The 19,000-nt window shown below is 42.5% G+C and overlaps 1 pseudogene across 1 annotated transcript in view; it reads left to right on the plus strand.

The window, feature by feature from the left end:
- The window catches only part of LOC307057073 (transmembrane 9 superfamily member 1-like), a 75,096-nt pseudogene that overhangs the window by 22,326 nt on the left and 33,770 nt on the right, over positions 1-19,000 (plus strand). The window lies entirely within an intron of this gene.

Genomic DNA, 19,000 nt, shown 5'->3' on the forward strand with positions numbered 1-19,000 from the left:
TCAAACATTTAGAGAAGAGCTAACACCTATCCTTCTCAAACTCTTCCAAAATATAGCAGAGGGAGGAACAATCCCAAACTCATTCTACGAGACCACCATCACCTTGATACCAAAACCAGACAAGGATGTCACAAAGAAAGAAAACTACAGGCCAATATCACTGATGAACATAGATGCAAAAATCCTCAACAAAATACTAGCAAACAGAATCCAACAGCACATTAAAAGGATCATACACCATGATCAAGTGGGATTTATTCCAGGAATGCAAGGATTCTTCAATATACGCAAATCAATCAACGTGATACACCATATTAACAAATTGAAGGAGAAAAACCATATGATCATCTCAATAGATGCAGAGAAAGCTTTCGACAAAATTCAACACCCATTTATGATAAAAACCCTGCAGAAAGTAGGCATAGAGGGAACTTTCCTCAACATAATAAAGGCCATATATGACAAACCCACAGCCAACATCGTCCTCAATGGTGAAAAACTGAAACCATTTCCACTAAGATCAGGAACAAGACAAGGCTGCCCACTTTCACCACTCTTATTCAACATAGTTTTGGAAGTTTTAGCCACAGCAATCAGAGAAGAAAAGGAAATAGAAGGAATCCAAATCGGAAAAGAAGAAGTAAAGCTGTCACTGTTTGCAGATGACATGATACTATACATAGAGAATCCTAAAGATGCTACCAGAAAACTACTAGAGCTAATCAATGAATTTGGTAAAGTAGCAGGATACAAAATTAATGCACAGAAATCTCTGGCATTCCTATATACTAAGGATGAAAAATCTGAAAGTGAAATCAAGAAAACACTCCCATTTACCATTGCAACAAAAAGAATAAAATATCTAGGAATAAACCTACCTAAGGAGACAAAAGACCTGTATGCAGAAAATTATAAGACACTGATGAAAGAAATTAAAGATGATACAAATAGATGAAGAGATATACCATGTTCTTGGATTGGAAGAATCAACATTGTGAAAATGACTGTACTACCCAAAGCAATCTACAGATTCAATGCAATCCCTATCAAACTACCACTGGCATTTTTCACAGAACGAGAACAAAAAATTTCACAATTTGTATGGAGACACAAAAGACCCCGAATAGCCAAAGCAATCTTGAGAACAAAAAATGGAGCTGGAGGAATCAGCCCCACTGACTTCAGACTATACTACAAAACTACAGTAATCAAGACAGTATGGTACTGGCACAAAAACAGAAAGATAGATCAATGGAACAGGATAGAAAGCCCAGAGATAAACCCATGCACATATGGTCAACTTATCTTTGATAAAGGAGGCAGGAATGTACAGTGGAGAAAGGACAGCCTCTTCAATAAGTGGTGCTGGGAAAACTGGACAGGGACATGTAAAAGTATGAGATTAGATCACTCCCTCACACCATACACAAAAATAAACTCAAAATGGATTAAAGACCTAAATGTAAGGCCAGACACTATCAAACTCTTAGAGGAAAACATAGGCAGAACACTCTATGACATGAATCACAGCAAGATCCTTTTGGACCCACCTCCTAGAGAAATGGAAATAAAGACAAAAATAAACACATGGGACCTAATGAAATTTAAAAGCTTTTGCACAGCAAAGGAAACCATAAACAAGACCAAAAGACAACCCTCAGAATGGGAGAAAATATTTGCAAATGAAGCAACTGACAAAGGATTAATCTCCAAAATTTATAAGCAGCTCATGCAGCTCAATAGCAAAAAAACAAACAACCCAATCCAAAAATGGGCAGAAGACCTAAATAGACATTTCTCCACAGAAGATATACAGACTGCCAACAAACACATGAAAGGATGCTCAACATCTTTAATCATTAGAGAAATGCAAATCAAAACTACAATGAGATATCATCTCACACCAGTCAGAATGGCCATCATCAAGAAAGCTAGAAACAATAAATGCTGGAGAGGGTGTGGAGAAAAGGGAGCACTCTTGCACTGCTGGTGGGAATGTGAATTGGTACAGCCACTATGGAGAACAGTATGGAGGTTCCTTAAAAAACTAAAAATAGAACTACCATATGTCCCAGCAATCCCACTACTGGGCATATACTCTGAGAAAACCATAATTCAAAAAGAGTCATGTACCAAAATGTTCATAGCAGCCCTATTTACAATAGCCCCGAGATGGAAATCCATCATCGGATGAATGGATAAAGAAGATGTGACACATATATACAATGGAATATTACTCAGCCATAAAAAGAAACGAAACTGAGCTATTTGTAATGAGGTGGATAGACCTAGAGTCTGTCATACAGAGTGAAGTAAGTCAGAAAGAGAAAGACAAATACCGTATGCTAACACATATATATGGAATTAAAAAAAAAAATGTCATGAAGAACCTAGGGGTAAAACGGGAATAAAGACACAGACCTACTTGAGAATGGACTTGAGGATATGGGGAGGGGGAAGGGTAAGCTGTGACAAAGCGAAAGAGAGGCATGGACATATATACACTACCAAACGTAAGGTAGATAGATAGAGGGAAGCAGCCGCAGAACACAGGGAGATCAGCTCGGTGCTTTGTGACTCCCTGGAGGGGTGGGATGGGGAGGATGGGAGGGAGGGAGATGCATGAGGGAAGGGATGTGGGAACAGATATATATGTATGACTGATTCACTTTGTTATAAAGCAGAAACTAATAATAAAAAAAAATAAAATAAAAAAGAAACGAAATTGAGCTATTTGTAATGAGGTGGATGGACCTAGAGTCTGTCATACAGAGTGAAGTAAGTCAGAAAGAGAAAGACAAATACTGTATGCTGACACATATATATGGAATTTAAGAAAAAAAAAATGTCGTGAAGAACATAGGGGTAAGACAGGAATAAAGACACAGACCTACTAGAGAATCGACTTGAGGATATGGGGAGGGGGAAGGGTAAGCTGTGACAAAGCGAGAGAGAGGCATGGACATATATACACTACCAAACGTAAGGTAGATAGCTAGTGGGAAGCAGCCGCATAGCACAGGGAGATCAGCTCGGTGCTTTGTGACCTCCTGGAGGGGTGGGATAGGGAGGGTGGGAGGGAGAAGCAAGAGGGAGGGGATATGGGAACATATGTATACGTATAACTGATTCATTTTGTTATAAAGCAGAAACTAACACACCATTGTTAAGCAATTTTACTCCAATAAAGATGTAAAAAAAAAAAGAAAGAAAAACAATGAATTTTGCTGGAAAATAGGAGGTATCAATTTTTCTTCCCTCCAAATAGCAACGAATGAATCGACTAATCATTTTCCCTGTATGCTACCACCCCATATCAGGGGTTCCAAATTCCTGTAGAGACTGACAGAAATAAGGTTGTGAATATAAGGATAAATTTTCTTAAAATAAAAATAAGTTGATCAAGAGCACATTCCAGGACTTCCCTGGTGGCGCAGTGGTTAAGGATCCACCTGCCAGTTCAAGGGACATGGGTTCAAGGTCTGGTCCAGGAAGACCCCACATGTCACGGAGCAACTAAGGCCGTGCACCACAACTACTGAGCCTGCACTCCAGAGCCTGCAAGCCACAACTACTGAGCCCACGTGTCACAACTGCTGAAGCCCATGTGCCTAGAGCCCATGCTCTGCAACAAGAGAAGCCACCACAATGAGAAGCCCGTGCATGGCAAGGAAAAGTAGCCCCCGCTCGCCACAAATAGAGAAAGCCCATGTGCAGCAGTGAAGACCCAACGCAGCCAAATAAATAAATTTATATTTTAAAAAAAAGAGCACATTCCAGAAATACTGTCCTTGAAAGTCTCTATTTAAACAATTGATGAGAAAGTCACATGCACCCAGCCATTTTCATTCCCAATGGGCCAACACGTAGAGTACCGAATCCAAGTACTGTTGCCAACTAAGAACATATTGAGTTCCAGGGGCCAATAAAATGTAAAGATTATAATCATTTATTAGCATGCTTAAGTGTCAGAAGTAAGAACTTATATTTTATTTTCTGTTGCCCATATTTAAAATTGCACATTAAACAGTCTAAATTCAGCGTTACCAGATAAATAACCTGCCCCAGTGCTTTAAAATTTGTGTATAAAATATGAACGTGAGCCATTATCCTGGTGTTTTACTCCAGTCCCTACATCTACTTACCAAGAATTGGCTACTCTGAGCGTGTGGTAGACCGTCCTGCGCTCCCCCAGGAGTGTGGATTATTGTGGCTTTGCAAAAGGTCAGCCTAGGGAAAAGGATACACACACTTTGATGCAGGAATCACATTTCTAGAATTTATTCTGGACGTGTAATCTGAGATAGGCCCAATGAACTGCCCACAAGAATGTTCACTGGAACATTATGTATTGTAATTTGAATATGGAGACAAACTATGTCTCAAAATTAGAGATTACATAGAATAGTGGTATATATCTGAGGCTATTCCAGAGGTCAGAAAACTGTTGCCCATGGACCAAATCCAGCCTGCCTGTTTTTGTAAATAAGGTTTTACTGGAGCACAGACACGCCCACTCATTTATATATTATCTATGGCTATTTTTACTACAACAGCAGCGTGGAGTAGTTGTGGTAGAAACTGTTACGTATTCATTTCCTGTTGCTTCTGTAACAAATGACCACAAACGAGTGGCTTAAACCATACAAATTTATTTTCTTACAGTTCTGAAAGTCAGAAGTCCTAAAATCAAGGTGTCGCAGGACAACATTCCTTCTGGAGGCCTTAGAGGAGAATCTGTTTCCTTGCCTTTTCCAGCTTCTAGAGGTCATCTGTATTCCCTGGCTCATGGTCCCCTCTGCCATATTCAAAGCAAGCAGGGTAGCATTTTATCATCTCTCCCTCTGACTCTGACCTTTCTGTATCCCTCTTATAAGGGCCCTTATGATTTCATTGAGTCCACCCAGATAATCCAGGATAATCTCCCATCTCAAGATCCTTAATTTAATCACAACTGCTAAATCTCTTTTGCCATGGAAAGTAACAAAGTCACAGGTTCTGGTGACTAGGATGTGGACCTCTCAGTGTTCAGTCTATCACACCATGTAACCCACAAAGCCTTCAATATTTACTCTCTGGTCCTTTAGGAAAAAGTTTGCTGACCCCTGCTTTAGACCATTGGACTGGAGGATCAGAACAGCAGCTTGTGGCCTGAGGGAGCAACTTCTCTGCCACGTGACCACAGGAGGGCTGCCCTCTAAGCCAGCTCTATGATGAGGGACCTACAGATTCAGTCCTCTTTAGAAACACAACTGCAATTAACCATGAAAAACCTGAAAAATACACAGAGCATTAGAAGAAAATCTAAATTTCCAAATCTATTTTTCCAAAATTCCAAGAAAGAAGGATCTTTTCTTGGCTGTATGGTACTTTTTTTTTTGACTTTGACACCTATTTTTTCTCCCTGACTCCCATTCTTTCTTACCAACGGAACCTCAATTTTTAACCAGGCAGCAATGTACCCAGTTAAAAATATCCATCGCTCCAGCCTCCCTTGCAACTAGAGATTACCCTGTGACTCATTTTGATCAATGAGATAAAAGCAGAAATCTGCTGAATGGAGCTTCTTGGGAATACTACTGTTTTCACAACTAAAAAAAAAAAAGAAAGAAAGAAAAGAGAAAAAGCACAGACTCACCTAGTTCATCCTGATAGCCTTTCACTATTTTCTTGTATGTCCAGCATAGAACACAGATGTGGTCATGGAGGTGGAACAGCCATTCAATGAAGAAGACGAACACCAGGTCTGATGATGGTAGAGTAGGAAGCTGGAAGGGTCCTGGGTCCTTGGCAACATCCATGAACATAGCCCCAGACTGACCACCTCCAGACGGTTACATCAGAAAAATGAGCCACTCTTTGGCTTAGCCACTGTGGTCAGTATTCTTTTTTACATGCAAAGATAATCCTAGCAATTACAACATGATATGATGTGTATCAAAGCTCCAGCAACATGATGCCTATCTGTGTGCTATTCCGTCACTTTGCTGTAACGAGAGTGGATCTACTTCATCTATGGGGTGGGGAAAGGATGGATAGAACACAGGTCTTTTTCATGTAGTTAATTCTAACATCCCTTCATGGTAAAAAAAAAAAAAAAAAAAAAAAAAAAAAACCCCACAAAACCTCAAACTAGAAATAGAAGGGAACCTCCTCAATCTAATAAAAAGGTATCTATGGAAAACCCACTGCTAACATTATACTTAGTGGTGAAAAGCTAAATGCTTTCCCTCTAAGATCAGGAACAAGGCAGGGATGTTAGTTCTTGCCACTTCTATTCAACGTTGTACTGTAGGTTCTAGCCAGGGCAATTAGGCAAGAAAATGAGATACAAGTTGGAAAAGAAGTAAAACTATCTCTCTTTGCGGATGACATAATCTTTTATATAGTAAATCCTAAATAATCCATTAAAAAACTATTAGAGTTAATAAACAAATTCAGTAAGATGTCAGGATACAATATCAATATATAAAAATCAATTGTATTTCTATATACTAATAATGAGCAATCCAAAAGTGAAATTAAGAAAACTATTCCATTTACAATAGCTTTAAAAAGAAGAAAATATTAGGAATAAATTTAATAAAAGAAACATAAGCACTGCAAGCTACAAAGCAGCACTGAAAGACATTTTAAAAGACCTAAATAAATGGAAAACCTTCCTGAGTTCATGGACTGGAAGATAACGTCGTTAAGATGGAAACACTCCCCAGATTGATCTACGGACTCAATACAATTTTTATCAAAATCTCAGCTGCCTTCTTGTACAGAAATGAATGGACAAGCTGACCCTAAAATTCATATGGAAATGCAAGGGACCCAGAATAACCAAAGCAATCCTGAAAAATAAGAACAAAGTTGGATGAGTCAGAGTTCTCAATTTTAAAACTTATTACAAAGAAACAATAATCAAGACTGTGGTACTGGCATAAGATCAAGGAAATGAAATTGAGAGTCCAGATTTAAAATCAAAGTCTAAATAGCAACCACAGGGTTGGAAAATTCTGATGAGGACCAACCACTGGGATGAGATGGTGCCACTAAGAGTCAAGTTCCAAAGTGAGATGAACAGGTGACTCTCGTAACTGGAGTCACGTGTCTGCTCCCAGGCTAAGGGAAGGCCGGGCTTCCAATTATAGTCCTCCCACCCAATAAGAAAAGATGATTACAGATAAGAAGATCAGAATACTGTTAAGAAAATTTATTCTAGGCTGCCCCTAGATTCTAGGCTGTTCCTATTGATTTCCATGGAGTAAAAGAGTGAAAAAGCATATTCTTGAAGGGGTGAGGGTTTCCCACACACCTCATTTTGGAGTTTCACCATTAAATATATATCTGTGCTTCTTTACATTTTTTTCTCAGTTCTGGCGCTTCTCTGCTTCACTTCTTCCCAAACCTTTTGCCACACTCTTTATTCTATATGCCTGTCCCTGTCCCTCCGCCAACATCTTTACCACTGCCAAACTCTCTCTCTGTCTCTCTCTCTCTCTCACACACACACACACACGCATGCACATTCATCCTGCATTCTTATCACAGCAGCAAACAGTACTTTAACTGCATGGATTTTAGATTTAGACTGATCTGTTTTGAATTCAAGTTTTGCTTTTTATTGACTTGTGCCCATCAGGCATATATCTAAACTCTAAGCCCGTTTCCTTGTCCATAAAATAGGGCTAATACAAGGGGCTCATAGGGGCTTTGTGATGTTAAAATGTGGTGTACTGGGAGTTCCCAGTGGTTAGGATTCCGGGCGTTCACTGCCATTGCCCAGGTTCAGTCCCTGGTCAAGGAACTTAAATCCCACAAGCCCCATGGGGAGGCCAAAAAAACAAAAACAAAATTGGGTGCATCTAAGATATTTAGCGCAGAACCTGGCACACTGTAAATTCTCACTTAATGGCATACAATAGCTGTACCTATGGCAGCTTCCTCACCAGTAGAGACGTTTGTAAAAAGAAACTCCTCTGGGGCTGCTTTCATTCTGCTGAAGATCAGACACAGACCCTGGCTTACCCACAGGATGGCAAAAATTATATCTGCAAAAAAATAATCCCTTGTTATGGTAGAAATTTTCCTAGACATAATCTCTCCAATGTCCATGTACCGACCTGTCTTCAGATGCTCTTAATAAAAATACATGGTTCTATCAAATCTGTTGCTTTTTAAAAGGGGGATTTTTTGGCTTACATATAAAATTATTAAGGGGTAGAGAAATGTACACTGTGAAAGAGATAACAGACGCAGGATTTAACTTGGAATAAAGGAAGGCAGAGTGTGTGAAATTAATAGCTCTCTTCAATAAGGATATTAAAAGCTATTATGATGAGTATAGTGGTCAGCTCCGTTCCATTGCCACTAAGACAGAAATGAATTATGAGGCTTAACTGTGGCATTTAAAGTAGAGATTTACCCAACTCTGGATTAAACACACTTAGAAAAAGGAATCAAGAAATGGATAATGCAAACCAGTTTATAATGGAAAAAAAAGTCTGTGAAGTGAAGTCATTGACACATATTAAGGGAATGTCTTTATGAAGACAACCATTGACTGTTCTGCGGATTTTTTTCCCCCTGCTGCATTCATTTATTGCACAATTGACTGGACCAGTTGATAGATTATTTTTGGCAATTTTTTTCACTAAGGCATCTTAATTAGCTTTTATCACAGTTTGAAAAAAAAAAACCAGGCCATCCTTGGACTGATCTGTAGACCTTTGTCAGCCAGAGGAACACCGTTTCTAAAGTCCTGGCTCCAGGACTTCTCACCTTCAAAACCCTACTCCATGCAGGCTCCTGTCTTCCAGTGAAGATTTTGGCTCTTGATCTAAGCTCCTCTCTCCACTCTGAAACCTGTCAGCATCTTGGGTGACCTCAAGATCCACCATGATAACCAGCACTCTTCACTTCATTGTTATACTCTTGACCTTGTAACACCAGATCCACGCCTCCTCAGAAATCATACCTAAAACAGTAATTTCTTACTCTTCCAACTAGCTTCCTTAATTATTGCCCAGGTAACATCTATTTGATCTCTGCAGCCCCGCCTTGTTTCTTATCTTCTTTTTTTCCCCCCATCCTTCTTGACTCAACTCTCCTGATCTCCAGGGTGACTGCTGCAAACCTCCACCTGCAACCCTGTCTCTTCCACTGCACCTTCAGCAGATCACCACACATTGCTTCCTCCAGAAAAAAAAGTAGATGCTGCCAGAAAAGAGCACCTATAACAGCCACCAAATCGTCACACCCGCCTTCTTCCACCTTCCCCCTTTCCTCTGGTTACAGTGGACGTGTTACCCTCATCCATCCTATCCTCCTGGACCCTGAATCCCTCCTCTACCACCTTCTCAGGAACAGATTGGCTCAGCTTTCAATATTCAGTCTCTCCTTTTCTACAGACTCTTCCCATCAGCATTTAAACATACTCGTTATCTCTCATCTTAAAAAATAAAATCAGGGCTTCCCTGGTGGCACAGTGGTTGAGAGTCCGCCTGCCAACGCAGGGGACACGGGATCGTGCCCCGGTCCGGGAAGATCCCACGTGCCGCGGAGCGGCTGGGCCCGTGAGCCATGGCCGCTGAGCCTGCGCGTCCGGAGCCTGTGCTCCGCAACGGGAGAGGCCACAACAGTGAGAGGCCCGCGTACGACCAAAAAAAAAAAAAAAAAAAGATGTGGTTAAGCTAAGGATCCCGATTTTCCTAGATCATTCGGGGTGGGGCGGGGCATTGGACTACCATAACAAGATTCCACACACTGGGGGGCTTAAACAACAGAAATTTATTTTCTCCTAGTCCTGGAGGCTAGAAGTCCAAGATCAAGATGCTGGCAGGGTTGGTTTCTGGTGAGACCTCTCTACCTGGCTTGCAGATGGCTGAATTCTCACTGTCATCGCATGGTCTTTCCTTGGGTGGTGGGGGTGGGAGAGAGAGAGAGATCTGATGTCTCCTTCTCTTTTTTTAAGGCTGCCAGTCCTACTGAATTGGCCTCACCATTATGGCCTCATTTAACCTTGTTCCCTTAAAGGCTCTATCTCCATATATGGAAATATGGTCACATTGGGGTTAGGGCTTCAACACGTGGATTTGAGGGTCACACCATTCAGTCCACAACAGGCCCTAAATGCAATCACATGGATCCTTATAATGTAGACACACAGAGGAGAAGATACACAGAGAAGAGGAGACAGTAATGTGCCCCAAGAGGCAGAGATTGGGGTGATGCAGCCACAAACCAAGGGATGCCTGGAGCCCCAAGAAGAGGGACAGACAGGAGCAGATTCTCCCCAAGAGAGTGCGGCCCTACCAGCACCTAGTTTCTGCTTCTGGCTTCCTGAACTGCGAGACAATAACTTCTTGCTGTTTTAAGCCACTCAGTGTGTGATAATTTGTTACAGAAGCAACAGGAAATGAGTACACTTCCGTGACCTCAGAGACAAGGTGAGGCCGCCAGCTCACTGCTCCCACAGCTCCTGTCTGCCCTTTCCATCACCCACATCACACTGAATTGTAAGGGTTTGTTTAGAGTCAGTCTTCTCTTCTAGGCTACGGGTTCAAGAGGGCAGAGATTGCCTTTCTTGTCCACTGCTGCTCCCCAGGGTATAGTACATAGTACATGCTCAATAAATATCTATGAGACGGATGAGTCAATGAGCTGGTGTTGAGAATTTCTTGGCTGGGAGAGTTGATAAATAATAGACTGAGCTATGAAAACAAGCTAGGGAAATGGTTCCTTATAGGCGATATTCTCAGTCCTCTGAAATAATTAGGTAACGTCTTGTCTAGAGACCCCAGAATGACCTTTCAGGAGTTTCTAGCCCCTCGACAGCTGTGACCCAGTGGTTTGCAATTTTCCTAGCAACTTGAGCTTTGGTGCCCTCTGGTGACAGAAGTGAATTGTCTCATTGTAAGTCTGTCAAGATTGACACAAATCTAGTTACCTGCTGCTGTATGCGATTTTCTCACGAAGAAATTGAATTTTCTCCTTACCGTTAAAGAAATCAACTGGAATGATGTATTTAACCATGAAGTCGATAAAAGTTACATAAACCACATAACCTCCAAAGCCTTTGCAGGTGTCACCTTGAGTTTTGTTTTGAATATTAAGATTTCCTTGTGAAATACGAAATTTCAGATTGCGTTTACACTTTCTCCTCAAATAGCCACGTTGTTTATGGTAGAATTTAATGTCATTTGGAAAACTAACACCGTACTGTAAGTAGCTGCTTATGATAACTAAGACTTAAGTGCTTTCCAAAGCCCTTAAACCTTTATTGAGATTGAAAATCAAGTTGCTATTTTTTTTTAATGTATTTATTTGGCTGTGCCGGGTCTTAGTTGCAGCATGCGAGCTCTTAGTTGCAGCATGTGGGATCTAGTTCCCTGGCCAGGGATCGAACCCAGGCCCCCTGCATTGGGAGCACAGAGTCTTAGCCACTGGACCACCAGGGAAGTCCCAAATTGCTATTTTTTTTACAAACCACATACATAAAAAGACGCCTGTGTGCTGTTTGTAAGTGAGAAGTTATGGGTCTGGCTGCCTGTCTGTAAACAGACTTACTTTTCATCTCCTGATCTTGTAAAAATGCTGACAGCTACACAGTCTTCCAATTTTAAATTCTGTGTGAGTTGCAATGCCAGACAGTTCCACATAGCAACCGCGTGTATGACTATGCTTAGCTTCACGTCAAAGATGTGTTTTCCAAAGTGCCATTTGAAGATAATTTGGGAGGACAAAGTAAATACATTTTTTCTCACCGATTACATCATCATTTTAGCGATAACTTACCATCATTTCTGATGATTTTCCAAGGATCATGCTGACCTGTTAACATTTGAGTTTGAAGTGTTTCTGACCTCAAACATTTGGTCAAATAAACAAGCACTGATTTGCACAAGGGAGCTGCTATTTATAGGCACTCAAGACTGGTTTCCTTTCTAAATTAAAGAGTCCTTTGGTAATGTAAACAACCACCCTCTGACTTTGTTTGTTTTGAATATTCCTAGTTTCACTTTCCTATTTGCTTAAAGCACTGTATATCTGTATAAACCCACCAGAGGAGAAACTCATGTCCCCAAGGTTCTTAAAAAGAGCCAGAACCCAAGCATTATGATGCAAATGCTTTCTGGAAGATGCAACTGCTTGCAAGATGATTCTTCAAATGGTGAGATTTTACAGTTTGTTTTTTTTCTAGAGAGAAATGGGGTATATATATATATATATATATATATATATATATATATATATATGATATATATATATATATATATATATATGAATAGGGTAGAGAGGTGAAGATTGTTTTAAAGACTTGGGAGGCAATAGACTATAATAGTTGAGTATAAATCCTAGAATCAGACTGCCTGTATTTGAAAACAAGCATGGCCATTTATGAGTTCTGTGCCCTTGGAAAAGTCATTTTATCTCCTGTGCCTCATATTCCTTATTTGTAAAATGGTGGTAAGATAGTAACTCTCTGTTATAAGTTGTTATGAACCCCAAATAGCCAAAACAATCTTGAAAAAGAAGAACAAAGCTGGAGGCATTTTTGCTGAACATGGCCTCTCTACACTGACACCGAAGTAAATCTCAGAAACAGAGTTGTTGGGTGAAGTAGAAAAGAATAGCTTTATTGCTTTGCCAGGCAAAGGGGGACACAGCAGGCTAGTGGCCCCCAAACTGTGTCCTCCCTTGGGGAGGGTAGCACGGAATCTTATAGTAGTGGTCAAAGAAGCAGGGCTGTAGATAAGAATCAGGGTGCACCACCTGGCTGTGAGAGCTGTCTACAGTCTGTGGGCTGGCAGTGTGCTGATCTTTTAAACTTTCTTTCCCTACCCAATCCCCCCTTTTTGGTGAGGTTTCAGTGAGGTCTGTTAGGTGGGCATCCTACAGCTTACTTGGCTTGAATATACTCTCATTTGGTGTGGTCTCTTTGGGAGCCGATTGGGAGAAAGAAAAACCAATACTGTAACTGTTTTGATACTGCAAACTGATAATGTCTTTTTGAAATAAAGAACCAGTCCCTCAAAAAAAAAAAAAAAAAAAAAAAAAAAGAATCAGGGTGCATGCAGTGCTTGCATTCTTGTCATCCCTGGAGCATCTCAGAACCTTCAAGGCTGGTTTCAGGCAGTCCCATGATGGGCTTCTGTGGTTCTCGAGGTTATGGAACTGTGACCTTCTCTCTGGAATGCAAGATGAAAAGAGTTCTGGAGACGGATGATGGAGATGGTTGTACAACAATGTGTATGTACTTAAAACCCCTCAACTGTATACTTAAAATGGTTAAGATGGTAACTTGTGTATTTTCCCACAATTAAAATTTTTAAGTAAATATATTTCTTAAGAGTGCAGCCTTTGATGGCATAAAATTCTCTCCCTCTTCTTGGTCTCCAGAAGATGAGAGGGAGCATAAAATAGGGAGGATGTGCCATCTTGTGGCATTTATTCCTGTAGAACACTGTTCTAGAGGCTGACAGCAAACAAAAAATGTCCTCCAGGGCTTCCCTGGTGGCGCAGTTTTTGGGAGTCCGCCTGCCGATGCAGGGGACACGGGTTCGTGCCCCGGTCTGGGAGGATCCCACATGCCGCGGAGCAGCTGGGCCCGTGAGCCATGGCCGCTGAGCCTGCGCGTCCGGAGCCTGTGCTCCGCAGCGGGAGGGGCCGCAGCGGTGGGAGGCCCGCGTACCGCAAAAAAAAAAAAAAAAAGTCCTCCAAATTTCCTATCCATAGGGATCTTACCTTCCAGCAGGTGGAGAAAAACCATAAAGAAAATAAACAAGTAAGATACATAGTATTTAACAACAAATTAGTGAATAAAACAAAAAAGAAGCAGACTCACAGATATAGAGAACACACGTGATTATCAGTGGGGAGAGGGAAGGGGCGGGGCAATTTAGGGGTGGCGGGAATGGTCATTATGGGATTATATGAAATCGTGTGTGAAAGTTTTGAAAATTGTAAAGCACTATAGAATTTAAAGAATCTTTCATTCAATTTTAAAAAAGAAAAAGCAGGGCTTCCCTGGTGGCGCAGTGGCTGAGAATCTGCCTGCTAATGCAGGGGACACGGGTTCGAGCCCTGGTCTGGGAAGATCCCACATGCCATGGAGTAAGTAGGCCCGTGAGCCACAACTACTGAGCCTGCGCGTCTGGAGCTTGTGCTCCGCAACAAGAGAGGCCGCGATATTGAGAGGCCCACGCACCGCGATGAAGAGTGGCCCCCTCTTGCCACAGCTAGAGAAAGCCCTCGCACAGAAATGAAGACCCAACACAGCCAAAAATAAATAAATAAATAAATAAACAAACAAATAAATAAAAAGCCAAGCATTTGAAGCCCTTTAAAAAAAAAAGAAAAGAAAGAAAAAACTATATAAAAGAAAAAAGATATACAGTATTTAGATGACAATATGAGTATGGAGAGGGTGGATAAAACATGTATAAGGGTTGTTATTTTAAATAGAATTGTCAGAGGAGACTTCACTGAGGAAATATATGAATAAGACTTGAATTAAGGAAGTTAGCCATGGAAGTATCTGGGGGAAGAATGTTCCAGACAAAAGGAAAAGTCAGTGCAAAGGCCCTGAGGCAGATGCATGACTGGGACATACAGGGAAGAGTAAAGGGGCCATAGTGGCTGAAGCAGAGTAAGCAAGGGGGAAGTAGTCTAAGATGAGGTTAGAGACATCAAAGAGGTCATCCCAGATCACGAAGGCCATGGTAGCCCACGGTTAGTAAGACTTTGGCTCTTACTCTGAGATGGCAGCTAGAGGAATGACATGATCTGACTTCTGTGTTAAAAGGATCTCGGGTTGGGGTGGGGGAGGTCAAGGGCAGAATCAGGGAGACTAGTAGGATTGCCATATTCCAGGTAAGAGATGTTAAGAGCTCAAACCAGGTAGACAGCAATGCAGGTGGTAAGAAGTGGTCAGATTCTGGGTGTATTTTGGGGAAAGGGCCCATGGGATTTTCTGGGAGGCTGGCTCAAGAGGAAGAAGGAAGCAAAAGGTTAAAGAACACTCTACTCGTTTCCTGTGCCTGCTGGAACACAACACCACAAACTTGGCAGCTTAAAACGACACACGTTTATTCTGTCACGATTCTAAAGGCCAGAAGGCTGAAACAAAGGAGTTGCCAGGGCTGCCCTGAGTCCAGAAGCTCTGGAGCTATTCTGCTCCTTGCTTCTCCCAGTTTCTGGGGATCCAGGCCTTCCCTAGGTGGAGGCTGCAGGACTCCAGTCTCTGCTTCCACCCTCACATGGCCTTCTCCTCTGTCTATGTCATCTCTTTTGTCTCATAAGAACACTGGTCATTGGATTTAGGACCCACCCAGATAATTCAGCATGATCTCATCTCAAGATCCTTAACTACCTCTGCCAAGACCTTTCCCCCAGATAAGGTCACATTCACAGGTACTGGGAGTTAGAATGTGGCTGTATCTTTTTGGGAGACACCATTGAATTCACTGCAATGACCACGCTTTTAACCCGAGCAACCATGAGGATGTAATTGCCATTAAGTGAGATGGTGAAGATATGAGTTGAACAGAGTTGGGAGAGGAGTCTAGGACCTCAGTGTTGGACACATCAGGTCCGAAAGGCTTACTTGATATTCAGTGGAGATGTTGGGCGGGCAGCTGGATGAGCAAGCCTGGAGCTGAGGGCAGTGCAGGACTTGAGCCATAAGTACGGAGATACCAGGATGCGGCAGCATGGCAAGCCATGGGGCCTGTGATGTAACCCCGGGAGGGATGGAGACAGAAGAGGGAAGCCATGGGACTTCCCTGGTGGTCCAGTGGTTAAGACTCTGCCCTTCCAAGGCAGGGTGTGTGGTTTCGATCCCTGGCTGGGGATGGGGAACTAAGATTCTGCATGCTGCATAGCACAGCCAAAGAAAAAAGAAAGAAAAATGAGGGAAGCCATGCCAGCGTTCAGAGGATGCAGCTAAGAGCTGAGAAGAGGAGTGGGGCAAGTTGAGGAGAAACAGAAGCATGTAAGGTCCTAGAAGCTGAGTGGAGAAATTGCTGGAAGGAGGAAGGAGTGATCAACTCCATATTCTGACCATGGCATCATAGTTGCCAATTCTCAGACCTAGGGCTTCAGGTGAAAGGTGAAATTTCCTCTGCAGTTTCCTATAACAAAATTGTGCAATTTTCATGTAACTCCTCTTTTATGATGTGGGAAAGCCATCTGACTGAAATCATAACAGATACCCTGAAGTTCCTTATAATGAAGTATGCTTTCAAAGCGTTATGTTATTAGTTTGATCAGCAAAGCCTTCTCACTGGGTCAGTGTTTACTGCCTTTGACTCAGAAGGGAAAGAAAGGCATCTGTCTCAACCCCACACAAGGTAGGAGAAACCGTCAAGAGCTATCGCTGCCTGGAATCACACCATTTTCCTCATTTGAAGCTCCTGAGGTAAAGGCCTTATTATATCCTTCATAGGACTGTGAGGGAAATCACTCGGAGAAACTGTTTTAAGAGGTTCTAAACTACTGCTAGAGAATAGTGTAGCCACCAGGAACCGAGACAACAATTAGACAAGTGAAAAAATTCCACCATTTTGACTGAATTCTGTTACATCATGCCAAACATCTGGTCAAATCAGTCAATGGAGTTAAGCAAGTTGTTTGTCATTCATGGAGGGGTGAAAAGGGGAGAAGTAGCATGAAGCGATGGGTTAGATTTTCCACCAAGTGGTCATCCCAAAGACCCAGCTTAAACCTTGAGCAGTTTTGGGCTTTTTTGTGAATGATAATAAATGGTTTAATTAGAGAATCGAGTGCTAAATCCTGAAAAATACATCTTGTGGAAATTGTTTCTGTGTCTCTGTAGCCAGAATATCTCAGGCTTCACTGGTCTGTGACCGCAAATGGGATTCCATCAATATTAATATCCAAATCTCCATGACTCACAGCCTCCACCAGCTTGACATCCAAATTCCCCTCCCTTGAGTGTATTAGGAAATCCCCAGGGTGTGTATTTATAGTGTCCCTAAAGTTGTAAGCTTCGCTGAGAGGGGATCTCAAACCTGACCCCAGAAGAACCCCTCCATGCTAGTGGCTGCGCAGAGCCACTGCCCCACTGTGCGTCCTTGGGGCTGGAACAGCTCTGAAACTCCGAGTGGACCACTAGCTCCTGTCACTGGTGAAGTCAGAACATTCCCTGGTTACATTCAGTTACAGGGTTGACAACACAAGGGTCCTTGAGCCTCAGAATGTCATAAGCCTTAGTCACAAGCCCTTTCAATTCAGGCACAAAGCCCTTTTCTCCCCCAGGGGATGAAGTCGTGCTGCCTGGGTGGGAAGCAGCTCTGGAAAGGCAGTTCAGCCCTTTACAGTGAGTCGTCCTCAAGGTCAGTAAGGACGTGTGTTCCCCAGAAGGCTCCTCAGCCCTCGGGGAGTCAGAGATTGTGAACAGCCTGATGGGAGAACAGGCTATTGCCTCACCGTCCTCACCAGGACCATCTGAGTCTCCACTCTGTCCCCAGCCGAGACACTTCTTTAGAAAGATTTTTTGGTAAGGATTGGAAATGTTTTGTCCTCTAAAATGATTAGCCTGGTAGGCTGTTTCCAATTCCAGCAAAAGACAGAAATTGTTGGGGAAATAGGAACAGTTAGAGCCCTTTGGAATAGAGATCCATCCCACGGCTACTCTGCAGACCTCCGTACCCTTGTACCTGACAGAAAATCCTCAGCTTGCTCAGGATGGGGCTGGGGACACCAGGGAATTGTCCCAGCCTGGACCCAGTCTCCCAGAACCAAGGAAAGAGAGGGACTCCTTAAGAGGAGATCAGAAGTACTTCTTTCGGACTTCCCTGGTGGTGCAGTGGTTAAGAATCCGCCTGCCAATGCAGGGGACAGGGGTTCGAGCCCTGGTCCGGGAAGATCCCACATGCCGCGGAGCAACTAAGTCCATGTGCCACAACTACTGAGCCTGTGCTTTAAACCCTGCGAGCCACAACTACTGAGCCCATGTGCTGCAGCTACTGAAGCCTGTACACCTAGAGCCCGTGCTCCGCAACCGCAACGAGAAACCCACACACAGCAACGAAGAGTAGCCCCCACTCGCAGAAACTAGAGAAAGCCCGCGTGCAGCAACGGAGGCCCAACACTGTCAACAATAAATAATAAAAATAAATAAATTTATTTAAAAAAGAAAAGAAAAAAAAGTACTTCTTTCTCTACCCCAGTTCTCTCAGAGTTTGTTGGGTTATCTTGCATAGAGAAAAGGATTCAGCATCTGGAACTTGTGAACAAAGGATCAGATTTATAATACTAGTGGTAAGAAGAAGAAATCTAATTATTTTGAGAGTTTACTATGTGCTAGGCATTGTGCTAAGCATTATATATTTGTACTGTAAAATATTATTTATATGTATACACACATATTATCTTACTTAATCCATACCCCAAGTTTCTGATGTAGATTTTGTATCCCCATTTTACAGAGAAGTAAATTGAGGCTCAAAAAGTTTCCATTGGGCTTCCCTGGTGGCGCAGTGGTTGAGAGTCCGCCTGCCGATGCAGGGGACACGGGTTCGTGCCCCGGTCCGGGAAGATTCCACATGCCGCGGAGCGGCTAGGCCCGTGAGCCGTGGCTGCTGGGCCTGTGCGTCCAGAGCCTGTGCTCCACAACGGGAGAGGCCACAGCAGTGAGAAGCCCACGTAATGCAAAAAAAAAAAGTTTCCATTAACAAGGCCACAGAATCCAGGAGCCCAACCCAGTATAACTCCAAAGCGTGAGCTTTGAACCACAATACTCTATTGGTTCTTAACATTCAGAAGTAAAAAATCACCCCAAACACCCTCTGAAATCAGAAAAGCCCTTCACAAAACACAATTTTATTGAAGGTTTCCTTTGGACATCATTACAGTGAGTTTGATTTGTGTTCCAGAAAGACTAGTGTGAGAAAGGGGAAAAAAAAAAAAAAAAGCACATCCTGGGTCAGATCCTTCCGAGTTGTGTGATGCTGAGAGGCTTCAGGAGATCTGGCTCCCCGCAGCCTCC

Source organism: Hyperoodon ampullatus, assembly GCF_949752795.1.
Source record: "Hyperoodon ampullatus genome assembly, chromosome: 1".
Lineage (NCBI taxonomy): Eukaryota > Metazoa > Chordata > Mammalia > Artiodactyla > Ziphiidae > Hyperoodon > Hyperoodon ampullatus.